Genomic DNA, 12,517 nt, shown 5'->3' on the forward strand with positions numbered 1-12,517 from the left:
TCCAGGGTCAGCCTACTGAACTCTGGCGACCCCTTTGCCTCAGTCTTCCAAATAGCCGTAGCTACAGGCATGTGCTACCACACCCAGCTAGTTTTTTATTTATTGTACAGACGAAGTCTTGCCACGTTGCCCGGGCTGGTCTCGAATCTGTGAGCTCCGGCAATCCACTCACCTCGGCCTCCCAAAGTGCTGGGATTACAGGCTGAGCCGCCAAGCCCAGACAGTTTTTCACATTTTAGCATCTCTAAAATCAGAATACATCTTAACAATTGATGACACGAGTTTCTTCCTGTTGGCCTGGTACATTTTTTACATATATTAAAACTTATGATTCATTCCCAGTGTGATGAACAGAAAATAAAAACACAACTACTTCAGTAACAAATTATTTGAGGAAGGACTTTGAGTCCTGGTTGTTTCCAAAACTCTTTTGTTGAGACTTTCTAATATGATCACAAAATCTGAGCATCAAAATTTGTAGAATAATTATCAGCATCCTAGAGGAAACCACAGAAGTGGGAAATGTTGCATCACCAATGCTTTCTTAACATGATATTCAATATTGTGTGAGAAACATGAACACTGATGATTCAGTCAAAGCTAAATCACATGTATTTCTAAATAAGGCTAAAAGAATATTTAAAAATATATACTAAGGGATAAGGAGTTTATTGTGTCCATGGTTTAATTAACAGTATTTTTGTTTTCACAGTGTAAATTACTTGTACATATTGTAATTTTTATCTTAGATATAATGAGATATGGTAATATTCAAAGACTTTAATTCACATGATAGCTTTTGCCAGATGTCTATTATCCTTTTATTTTCTTTAGTACTTAGGGGCTCATCTCTTGCTCCTTCCTATCTGCCTCTCCACTCAATTCTAAGCTGGATATACAGCAGCCAACTAAAGACTGTATTTCCCAGCACCCTTTTAAGTTAGATGAGACCATATGAATTTCTGGTTATGGTTTGTGACAGAAGTGATAGCGTGAATTCTAGGTTGCAGTAAGGGGAAGAGTCAATTTTCTCATATTTTTTTTTTCTCCCTTTCATGTTGAGTGAAATGTAGCTCAGATAGCCACCTGAGGTTGTGAGATGGAAGCTGCATTTTGAATCTGTGAAACCACAGACAGAAGGAGTCACTCTGTTCTTTATGATTAATTAGTATGTATTAAAAGAAACCTAACTAAAGACTTCAGAGTTTTGACTGCTAGAAAAAGTGAAGCCCTTTTTTCCCTAGAAGTTCAGATTTTATCTAGGCTTTATGTTAAATAGAGCCTATACAATATGAAATTTAATATTAAAAGCATAAATAAAAAAAGCCAAAAAATATATTTTCAAAGACTTTTCTAAAAATATATTATTTACAACTTTGCTTACACAGAAAACAGAAAGAGGATAAAATCACAGCCACTGAATTAGTACTTAAATAATAGCACAACAGTTTGTCCCTGCATATTTCCCAGATTAAATTATGGCAACTTAAAAAAGTCTAGTTTACTATTCACAATAGCAAAAGTGGACCAGCTAAAGAAAATGTGGTACATACACGATGGAGTACTATACAGCTGTAAAGAAGAACAAAATCATGTCTTCTGCAGCAACCTGGAAACCATCATTCTAAGTGAACCATCATAGAAATAAAAAACTGAATGCAGGCCATTGTTTTGTTAAGCATTGGCCAGGCTATATGTTTTTTGAGCTATGGTTAGGCCATGTTTTCCTAAGCTTTGACTCCCAACCCTACCTTGGGGAGGTGAATCTTCTCTCTCTCTCTAATTTACTTTCTAAATAAACTATATTTTCAAACTAAAAACAAAACAAACCAAAAAAAGCATGTACCACATATTCTTCCTCAGAATTGGGTCCTAAACATTGGGTACACAAACACAGAGACAGGAACAGCAAATGCTGCACACTGCTAAAGAAAGGGGGAAAAGAGGAAAGGAGGAAGAAGGGGTACAAAACCATCCATTGTGTACGATGTCTGCTACCAGCAGGAGAGAGGACTCGCTAGAAGCCCAAACCTCGTTTTCATGCTATTTACTTATGTAGCAAAGACTTACATGTATCCCACGACTCTTAAAAAAAAAAGTCTGGTGATTTGTCAAAAATTTGGGAGTGCTGGGTGCAGTAGCTCAAGCCTGTAATCCTAGCACTTAGGGAGGCCAAGGTGAGGGGACTGCCTGAGCCCATGGGTTCAAGAACAGCCTGGGCCACTTGGAAAGACCTCATATCTACCAAAAAAAAAAAAATTAGGCAGGTGTGGTAGCGTGCCTGTTTCCAGCTACTTGGAAGGCTGAGTGGAAGGATTGCCCGAGCCCAGCAGGTCGGTGCTGGGGTGGCCATAAGCGTGCCACTGCACTCCAGCCTGGTTGAAGGACTGAGACTCCAACTCAAAAAAAAAAAAAAAAAAGAGGGTGGAAGGAATACTCTAGTATGAAACCTTTCTCAATTATTATGAAATTATAGGTACAATGTGTTATAAAATTTGACAGAGTTGTATATAGCAGCAGCTAGAACTGGAACTTAATAAAATATGCCTTAATTTAGCTTAATATTTTTATAGTTTTAAAAATAGAGTCCTCCACCTGGGCAACTTGGCGAGACCTCATCTCTACAATAAATCAAAAATTAGCCAGGCGTGTTAGCGCGCACATGTAGTTACAGCTACCTAGAAGGCTGAGGCGGAAGGATCGCCGGAGCTCAGCAGGTCGAGGCTGCGGTGGCCGAGAGCAGTCCAGTCTGGGCGACAGAGAGACTCCAACTCAAAAAAGAACAAAACAAACAAAAAAAATAGAGTCTTTTCATTCTTCCCTTCCTCCAAAGAAAGCATGTTATTTTATAGCATATCTTCAGCAAATAGGATGTAAGATTTTACAAAAGAGATGATCTTGGCAAAATCAGTTGGGGCATTTCCAAGTTCTCACATGGAATTTAATAAATTTCCAAGAGAGATGACCTTTTCATTTGAAGTCAGCTATTTGGCTAATATGACAAATTAAAGAATGAAGAATTACATAAAAAACACATGAAGCATCATAGGCAAAATTCTACTAATCCATTATGAAATGCCAAGGAATTACTTTGTACCTTAGATTCATTATTTTATTAAAAGAGTATATTTTTATTTGCTTCAGAAAAGGTATGCTTTAAAGCATACATTGTAATAGTTTCATAGAAAAATATAAGCATATTTTCATACTTATACGTTTTAGGTATAATATCAATATGAGCTATGATAATATTATTATTCCTCATAATTGGAAAATAAAACTGGGACTGGTTCTAGGTACTTTGCATTCATTTATGATAATATTTTTAGCTAACAATTTAGTGAGATATTGTAATTACCACTTTCAAGATGAGAAAACCAAGGCTCATAGATATTTATCTGCATCTTGACTTACCAATAAATTGGGTCTGCCTGATGCCAAATTCAATCTCTTTCTTCCATATCATGATTCATGTTTTGACCAAATGACAAATATGGAAGATAAGAGGAATTTTAGTATATCTGGAGAAAGAATTCTACATTGAGTAAAATATTTGAGGATTATTAGTCAATAGACAAAATGTATCTATAACAGTGCATTAATGCTACCAGGATACAAGTTTTCTATACATTTGACTTTTCATGTTTTCTGGCTAAAATGATGGCAATCACTCACATAGATAAGATTATGTATATATTTTACTAATTACATTTTTTCTTTTGGGTTTTAGATGTCTTTTGAATAAGTGCTTTTATTTATGTGTTTACACAAACACACACATAGATATTAAAATAACAGACAATGCTACTCATCTTCTGGAATTGAAAAGACAGTACATTATATGAGAAAGAGCGCAATAAAATATCTGTGTGGACTTAGTTTTATTACAGAAGGACTTTTCTTCAAAGATAGTTCAAACTATACCTTGGGATAAAGGACACAACTGAAAGCCAATATATCTAGATTATAACAGGACAACCAGTTTAAAGCAATTTGACGCTCATTGAGTACATTCAAATGAGTTTTTAAGATTATGAAATCTGCCTTGTCTTTCCAAGGACAAATGAATGGCCTGATACTCAACCGTGTTGTTTCATATAAAAATTAATACCCCTTCTCCTAAATTATTAGCTTATACAATTGAAGAGAGTGTTTTGGCAGAAATTAAGTGAGGTGCCAGATTTTTTCTCTCTGCATCCTTATTGATAATCACAACCACTTCTAATAACAGGAACACTCTTACAAATAAATATCATAGTTTCATAGGTATATATGTAGACTTAAAAAAAAGTCTATGGTTTTCTGGTTTCAATATTATGTGGAAAAAATGGTATCAAGGAATTCTGATGTTCATCAATGATATTTTCAAATATTAACGGTTCTACTGTTCATAATTCTTCAGAAAATATTGTCAGTCTTCTCATACCCTATAAATTTCACTTTGTCCTTTATATCAAGATAAGAAAAATATTCTTCTCTTCTATCCTTTCCAATCATGAGCAACCACTAATCATTTTAGTCTTCATAATTTCTCATTTTCCAGAATATAATATAATTGGGATCTTACAGTATTAGCTTTTTAAAATTGGCTTCTTTCATTTGGTAATATGCATTTAAGGTTTACCTATGTCTTTTCATAGCTTGATAGTTCATCTATTTTTAGTGCGGAATAATATTCCATTTCCTCGATGTACTTCAGTTATTTATCCATTCACCTACTGAAGAACATCTTGCTTGCTTCCAAGTTTTGGCAATTATGAAAAGCAGGTGTAAACATTCATGCGAAGGTTTTGTGTGGACATAAGTTTTCAATTCCTTTGGGTAAATACCAAAGAACATGTTTGCTTGATCAAATGGTAAAAGTATGTTTAGCTTTCTAAGAAACTGCCAAACTGTTTTCCAAGGTGATTATACCAATTTGCATTCCCACCTGCAATGAGTGACAGTTAATGTTACTCTATATTACCACCACTGTTTGTTTTGTTTTTTGTCATTCTAAAAGGTATATGGTAGTGTTCCACTTTGGTTTTTAAAATTTTGATTTCTCCTTCAAATATTTCCATACCAAAAGTCTATCTTTTCAAATGATCCAACATACAGTAAATCAAAATTAAAGCCATACGAAAATTTAAACTGTTATCAAATATTTAAGTCTAAGATAAGATCAGGTGTCAAATGGTCTCAGATTTTAGAGTACAGATAACTCTTTTCCAGAGAAACAGAATTATTAAAAGTACACCCGGTGAAACCATTCAACCTAAGTCTGAATAGTACATGTACCATGTGTAATCATATGAACTTAGGCAATCAATCACAGGAGCCAAAATAACTCTCAGTGGCCAAAGTTGGAAAACCATGAGCAAGTAAATAAACAAATAAGGTATAAAATAAATATCCATGAGGCCATACTATATAAATAAATTAATAAATAAAGGTGGCACATATAAAAATCTCCATCATAGAATATTTCCAAATTATTTATGTGGATATTCTGTTCTCAAGAAGCTGGAGCATAAATCCCTGCTCCTAAAGTGATAGATGTGCATAGTTACTTCCTTTAAAAGGGTACAGTATAGGAAGAAAGGAAGAGAGAATAACTTTACAGTAGAGAACTAAGAAACAATACTTCAGTCAAGTGATAAAAGTTAACATCCACAGTGATGTCATGTTGCTAGTATGTACCCCTGATGGGATAGCATTTTACCTCTGTTGTCTTCCTCCAAAAACATAACCCCAGTGCAATCATGAGAAAAACATCAGACAAATCACAATGGAGAGACACTCTCTGAGACATCTGACAGTACTTCTCAAAACTGCCATGGATGTAAAAAGGAAAGTCTAAGTAATGGTAACAACCAAGAGGAGCCTAAGGAAAGATACTAATATAGTAACCTGAACAAGAAAAGGCTATTAGGTAAACACTAAGAAAATCTGAATAAAATATGGTCTTTTGTTAATAATAATGTATCAGTATTAGTTCATTAATCATCATAAATTTATCATTCCAGTGTAAAATGATGATAATATGGAAACTTGATAAGAGTATGTGGGTACTCTCCTTATTTTCTTTTCAATTAAACTGTCTAAACACTCTAATTCAAAGCCACAAATTATGATATTGGATAAAAACTTTACTAACAATACATTGTTGATATATACCCACTTACTTGACACAGAAGAACAAAGTTACATTGAAAATTAAAAAATAGAAAAAGAAACAACAAACACAAGGGACCAGAAATCTTGGTTGGCTGTATTAATATCAGTTTAAGGATAAGGATATTTCAATATCAGAGAACATCGATTTTAAAAATAAAAATTAAAGAGGTATGCTTCATAATAATAAAGGCATTCATTCAATATGAAGACAAAACAATTTTAAATTCCTATGTACCTAATATAGTTTAAACTATATAAAGTAAAAACATTGACAAAATTTTAATAGGAAACTTAGCAGCTAAATCTTGTGAAACATCTTATTCAGTAACTGATAGAAGAGGTAAACAAAATATGTATGACTACAAAAGATTTGAAAAATGTATTAACCAACTTTCTCTCTCTTCCTCTCTATTATGTCTATATCGCTCTTCATTTCTATATCTTTCTACACCAAATAACGTATATTCTTTTCAAATATTCATGGAAATATAAATCAGGGCATTTATTTATTGTTTGTTTATTTATTTGAGTGGGAGTATCACTCTGTTGCCCAGGCTGGAGTGCAGTGGTACAATCACGGCTCACTGCAGCCTAGACTTGCTGGGCTCAAACGATCCTTTTGCCTCAGTCTTCCAAGTAGCCAGAACTACAGGCTGAAACATCCCCCTGGGCTAATTTTTTGATTTATTGTAGAGAAGTTGAAGTCTCGTCAAGTTGCTCAGGCTGGCCTCGAACCACTGACTTTAGGCAGTTTTCTAGCCTCTGCCTCCCAAAGTGCTGGGATTACAGGTGTGAGCCACTGCACCTGGCTAAATCAAGCCTTAAGAAATCCCAAAGGTTTTAAGTTACACAATATATGTTCTCTGACCAGGCTGGAATTAAGCTAAATATGAATACCGAAAAGTATCTAGAAAAATTCCAAATATCTTAAAATTAAACAACACAATATTTGAATAGAAACCTCAAAGAAAAAGGCGTCCAAATAGCCAAGAAGCATATAAAAAGATGCTCAACTCACACTCCTGTGCAAATCAAAACCACACGATCGGCTAACTTACTCCAACTTCAATTTTTTTTTTTTTTTACTTTTTCGGGATAAGGGGTCTCACTCCGTTGCCCAGGCTGGAGTGCACTGGCATGATCACAGCCTCCACCTCCTGGCTCAAACATCCTTCCTCCTCAGCTTCCTGAATAGCTGAGACTACAGGCATACGCCATCTTGCCCACCTAATTTTTTAAATTTTTTTAATTGTTTGTAGAGATGAGGTCTCACTATGTTGCCCAGGCTGGTCTCCAACTCCTAGGCTCAAGCAATCCTCTCGTCTCGCCTCCCAAAGTGCTGGGATTACAGGCATGAGCCACCGCGCCCAATCCCCTACCCCAATTTCTAAAATGTAAAACAGCCAACAAAAACAAGAGTTTGCGAGAATGAATTTACATTTTTGACACGTGTGTGTCAATATCTGCTGAAGTTAAATCTCTGTTCACCTAATAACCCTCCCAGTTTCACTTTACTAAATAACCACGAGAAATGTATGTATATGGTCATTAAGACAGGCATAATCGCAGTCGGAAAGTATCTCGAATCAGGAACCAAAATGAATAAAAGCCGCTGGCAGAGTAAGAGGAGTCACGGGAGAAGGCACCAGTAAAAGCCCTGGTTTAGGCCACGTGATCCTAACGAGCGACGTCACCTCAGCACCAGCACCACAGAGCGCTGAGCATTCTGGTCAAGGCGACAAGGATTCTCCTTAGACCTCTGCCTCATCCGGCGGAGCCGGGAGTTCTTCCGTGTAGGACGCCCTGGGGTATTCCTTCCTGAAAAGAAAGGTCACTTCCGCTTGCTGACCAGACGGACGTAATTGCAAAGTCCTCTCGAAGAGCGGTGGCCGCTCGGCAGAAATGGAGAGCGAAAAGCAGCAACTGCTCCAGGAAGAGCACAAGCTGAAGAAGATATCCAGAATGGGCTTTAATGCATCTTCCATGCTACGAAAAAGGCAGCTAGGTTTTCTCAATGCCACCAATTACTGCCGTTTAGGCCACGAGCTGCGCGTGAGCTGCATGCAGAGCAAAAAGGTCCAAATTCAGAGCCTGGACCCCTTCACTTGGGCAGACCACCAATTTAACTTCATACTGGCAGATACGAACAGTGATCGGCTCTTTACAGTGAGCAGTGTCAATGGCGGAAGCACCAAGTACAACATCATCACCCTGCAAGGTCTGCAAACCCCTGAGCTCAAGGTGCACATGCACAAAAACCTCTACTTCTCCAACCGGAAGGTGAGCTCTGCCTGCTGGGCCAAGCTGCATCACGTGGATTCCCACATTCTGCTGTGCCTCATGGGATTTGCAGATACTCCAGGCTGTGCCACCCTGCTTCCAGCGACACTGTTCTTTAATAATCACCCTGGAGCGGTCCGACCTGGCATGCTCTGCAATTTTCGGACCCCTGGTGCCTGGTCCTGTGCTTGGTCCGTGAACAACCATGCAGATCACTGCTTCAGTACAGGATTGTCTCAGCAGGTCATGCTGACCAACGTGGCAACGGGACAACAGCAGACATTCGGAACCAGCAGTGATGTCTTGACACAGCAATTTGCTCTCGTGTCTCCTTTGCTGTTTAATGGCTGCCGCTCAGGGGAGATCTTTGCCATTGATCTGCGTTGTGGAAGTCAAGGCAAAGGGTGGAAAGCTACCCGCTTCTTCCATGGCTCAGCCGTGACGTCTGTGCACATCATCCAAGAAGAGCAGTGCCTGATAGCATCAGACATGGCTGGAAAAATTAAGCTGTGGGACCTGAGGACCACTAAGTGTATAAGGCAGTATGAAGGTCACGTGAATGAGGATGCCTACCTGCCCCTGCATGTGTATGAGCGAGAAGAAATCCTGGTGGCAGTGGGCCAGGACTGCTATACAAGAATATGGAACCTTCAGGATGCCCACCTGCTCAGAGTCATACCTTCTCCTTACTCTGCCTCTAAGGACTATGTTCCCAGTGTGGCCTTCTCTTCTCAGCTCGGAGGCTTACGGGGAGCACCGGGGCTGCTCATGGCTGTCCGGGAAGATCTTTATTACTTCTCCTATAGCTAATTCTGCAGGGTGCAGCCTGGAGGAATGTGGATTTGACTTAAGGGACTAAAGAATAGCTTATTACCTTTTCTAATGAGGGCCCTTTAAGAGAGGCTTGGTGTACACAGATTCCATTCGTCTGGCTGCTAGGGGTAAGGTGTTGAGTGTTATGTGAAGACACTTTTGTAAAGTTATGTTAGTAAAATTGTGTGCTGTGCTAGATAGCTTGAAAGTTCTTTTCATAAAAGTTACCTATTTCCTTGTTGAATTTTTCAGAATAGTTGCCCCTCCTCTTTTTTTGAAAAAAACAAAACAAAACAGGACTTTTCCAAGGACTGAAGATTGGCAAACTCTAAAATAAATGAAAGCTTTCCCTCCCCCCTCACCAAAAGCCCTTTGGAGAAGCTTAATGATGCCAGAAAGACATGTATCTGTACATGAGGAAGTCAGTGGAACAGGTGAGAAGGGGGAGATCATTTCTCTTGAGTATAGGAATGTTTAAAGCTGGAATTTGGAATAATTAAACTTGGCTTTCTCAAATTTAGTAGCAGATATCTGCAATTCTCATCTTATTATTATCCATAGGTATTGGAAGGAAAACTGTATCTTTTTAAGTGCTAGACATGTTAAACCGTCCTTAATGTGTCTTTATTGAGACATCTTCCAAAATGTAAGGTACAACAGTTCCAGTTTCTATTATGGTGACTTGAATGTCAGATTTATGGGCCCAGTGTCAAGGAAAATCGGCTTTGACTTTTTGTAATTTAGGGGCGGCAGTTTGTGATATGTTTATTGAAAGTGTTAAAGAGCCTGTTTTTCTACCAAACAATAAACTGGAAAAAGAAAAAAAAAGCGTAAATGTTAGTTGCTACTTCTTGATAGCCAAAGTCTGGAAATGATCTGAATTTCCATCAGTGCTATAGTTGATAAATAATTTGTGCTATAGTCATACAATTTAATACTGTATAATACTAGAAAATAAGGAACAAGTGTTGCATGCAACAGTGTGGATGAAGCTCAGCATGTTGATTGCAATTAGGTAGAAATGAGTACAAACTATTATTTCATTCTAAAATTCAAAAACAGTAAAAAGCCATGGTAATTTAAGTTAGAATAGTAGTTACCTCCGTGAAAGGAAGAAAGGATAATTTGCAAAGTGACATACAGAAACTTTAGAAATGCTGAATTTTCCTTATCTTGATCCTTGATGCGTACATAATATATCTATACACTTCACATTTTTATAGCTTACTGCATATATGTTATACCTCAAAAAAAATGACAACAGGGCACTACTGCAATTAGTCTGGCAAGGGATGTGATGGTTTGTATTTGAATGTGAGAAGTAGAAATGATTGCATTGGAAGATAATTTTAAGATATCAATAATATCAGTAAGACTTGCTGAAGAGAGTAATCTAAAAAGTGGAAAACAATAAAGGCACCTTTTTTTTTTTTTTTTTGAGTTGGAGTCTCACTCTGTCACCCAGACTGGAGTGTAGTGCCTGCTCCCGGCCACCTAAGCCTCTCCTGCTGGGCTCCGGTGATCCTTCCGCCTCAGCCTTCCAAGTAGCCGGAATTACAGGCATGCGCTACCACGCCCAGCTGATTTTTTGATTTATTGTAGAGATGAGGTCTCGCTGCCCAGGTGGGTCTCGAACCCACGGGCTCAGGCAATCCACTCACCTCAGCCTCCCAAAGGCGTGGGATTACAGGCTGAGCCACCAATCCCGGCAGGCACCTTATTTTTTAAACTTTAGAACTAGTTGATAGTGTTGACATTGACTAAAATTGGGAGGATTGGTGGAGAAACAATTTTAGGGGAAGGGAATAATGCTGAGATTTATACTTCTGTTAAGCTTCCAGTTTGGATATGAAGTATTCTGTAGATCAGAGGTGATGTCAAGGCTGCTAATATAAATTGGTGACTTCAGTACATAGAATTGAAAGCTATGGGATAGATGTCTAAATAAAACTGAGAGCAGGCTGGGCACGGTGACTCATACATGTAACCCTAGCAGTTGGAGGGATCACTTGTGGCCAAGAGTTCAAGATCAGCCTGGGAAACATAGCTAGACTTTGACTCTACAAACAGACAAACAAAAAATTGTCTGTGCATGGTGGTGTGTACCTGTAATCCTAGGTAATCAGGAGGCTGAGGTGGAAAGATTACCTGAACCCAGGAGGCCTAGGCTGCAGTGATCCATGATTGTGCCATTGCACTCCAGTCTGGGTGACAGAGCAAGACTCCAACTTAAAAATATGTATGTGTGTTGTATATATTTACTGGAAGCCAACAAATTGCCCTTCAAACAGTAAATGGACAGCAAACTGTGCTACATGTACTCATACAATGGAATATTATTCAAAGTTAAGAATAACACAAAAGGCATGGAGGAACCATAAGTGCATATTGTGAAAAAGTTAGTAATAAAATGCTTTGTATGTATAATTCGGATTTTATGGCATTCTGGAAAAGGCAAAAATATAGACAGTGAAAAGAGCAGAGCTTTCTAAGAGTTTGGTGACAGAAAGAGATCAGTAAGGGCAGTATGGGGGCTTAGGGTAGTGAAAATATTCTGCATGATACCATAATGATGAATGTATGATATAATGCATTTGTCAAAACCCAGAGAATTGTACAACGCGGAGTCAACCCAGTGTAAATTATAGACTTCAGTTAATAATAATGAATCAATATTGGTTCATCAGTTGTAGCAAATGTAATACACTAAACGCAAACTATTAATAGGGAAAACTGAGCAGAGGAGAAAAATGGAGTATACTCATTTTCTATATTATCTGCTCAATTTCATGTTAACCTAAACCTGCCCTAAAATTAGTCTATTATGGAAATGCCTCTTTCACCAATGGTATGACTAGGAGGAGATTAAAATAGATAGATCTTGTCTGTGAGTAAAGCAATGGAGAGAACAGAACCCCTGATAGATTCAGGCTATTTGAGATTCCCTTCCAGAATTGGAGAGACAGGAAAGAAATCTGCTGATCACACCCTGGGCACCTGCCAGCTGGTAGAGTTGAATGGATTCTGTCATGAATAGTGGTGGCTGCATAACTCTGGTAAAGTCCTTGGATAGGTAAGTACATGCAATTTAACTTCACAAAGTGTTTAACCTACCTAACATTCAGGAATCTCCCCAGTGTGCATATTTGGATGAATGAGATCTAATCATAAAGACTACTTGCAGAGCTTTCCTTTGATGTGAGTCAGGTTTCATTTCTTGCATTTCTGAAGTCTTTCTCCAGAGTGAACCTTCCGATGCCAAAAA

The 12,517-nt window shown here is 38.0% G+C and overlaps 1 pseudogene; it reads left to right on the plus strand.

Moving 5' to 3' along the window:
- The first annotated feature begins 7,757 nt into the window (after window positions 1-7,757).
- LOC103266883 lies at window positions 7,758-9,249 on the plus strand (annotated as a pseudogene).
- Window positions 9,250-12,517: the final 3,268 nt, after the last annotated feature.

Source organism: Carlito syrichta, unplaced genomic scaffold, assembly GCF_000164805.1.
Source record: "Carlito syrichta isolate Samal-C Ts95f unplaced genomic scaffold, Tarsius_syrichta-2.0.1 Scaffold307502, whole genome shotgun sequence".
NCBI classification, from domain to species: domain Eukaryota; kingdom Metazoa; phylum Chordata; class Mammalia; order Primates; family Tarsiidae; genus Carlito; species Carlito syrichta.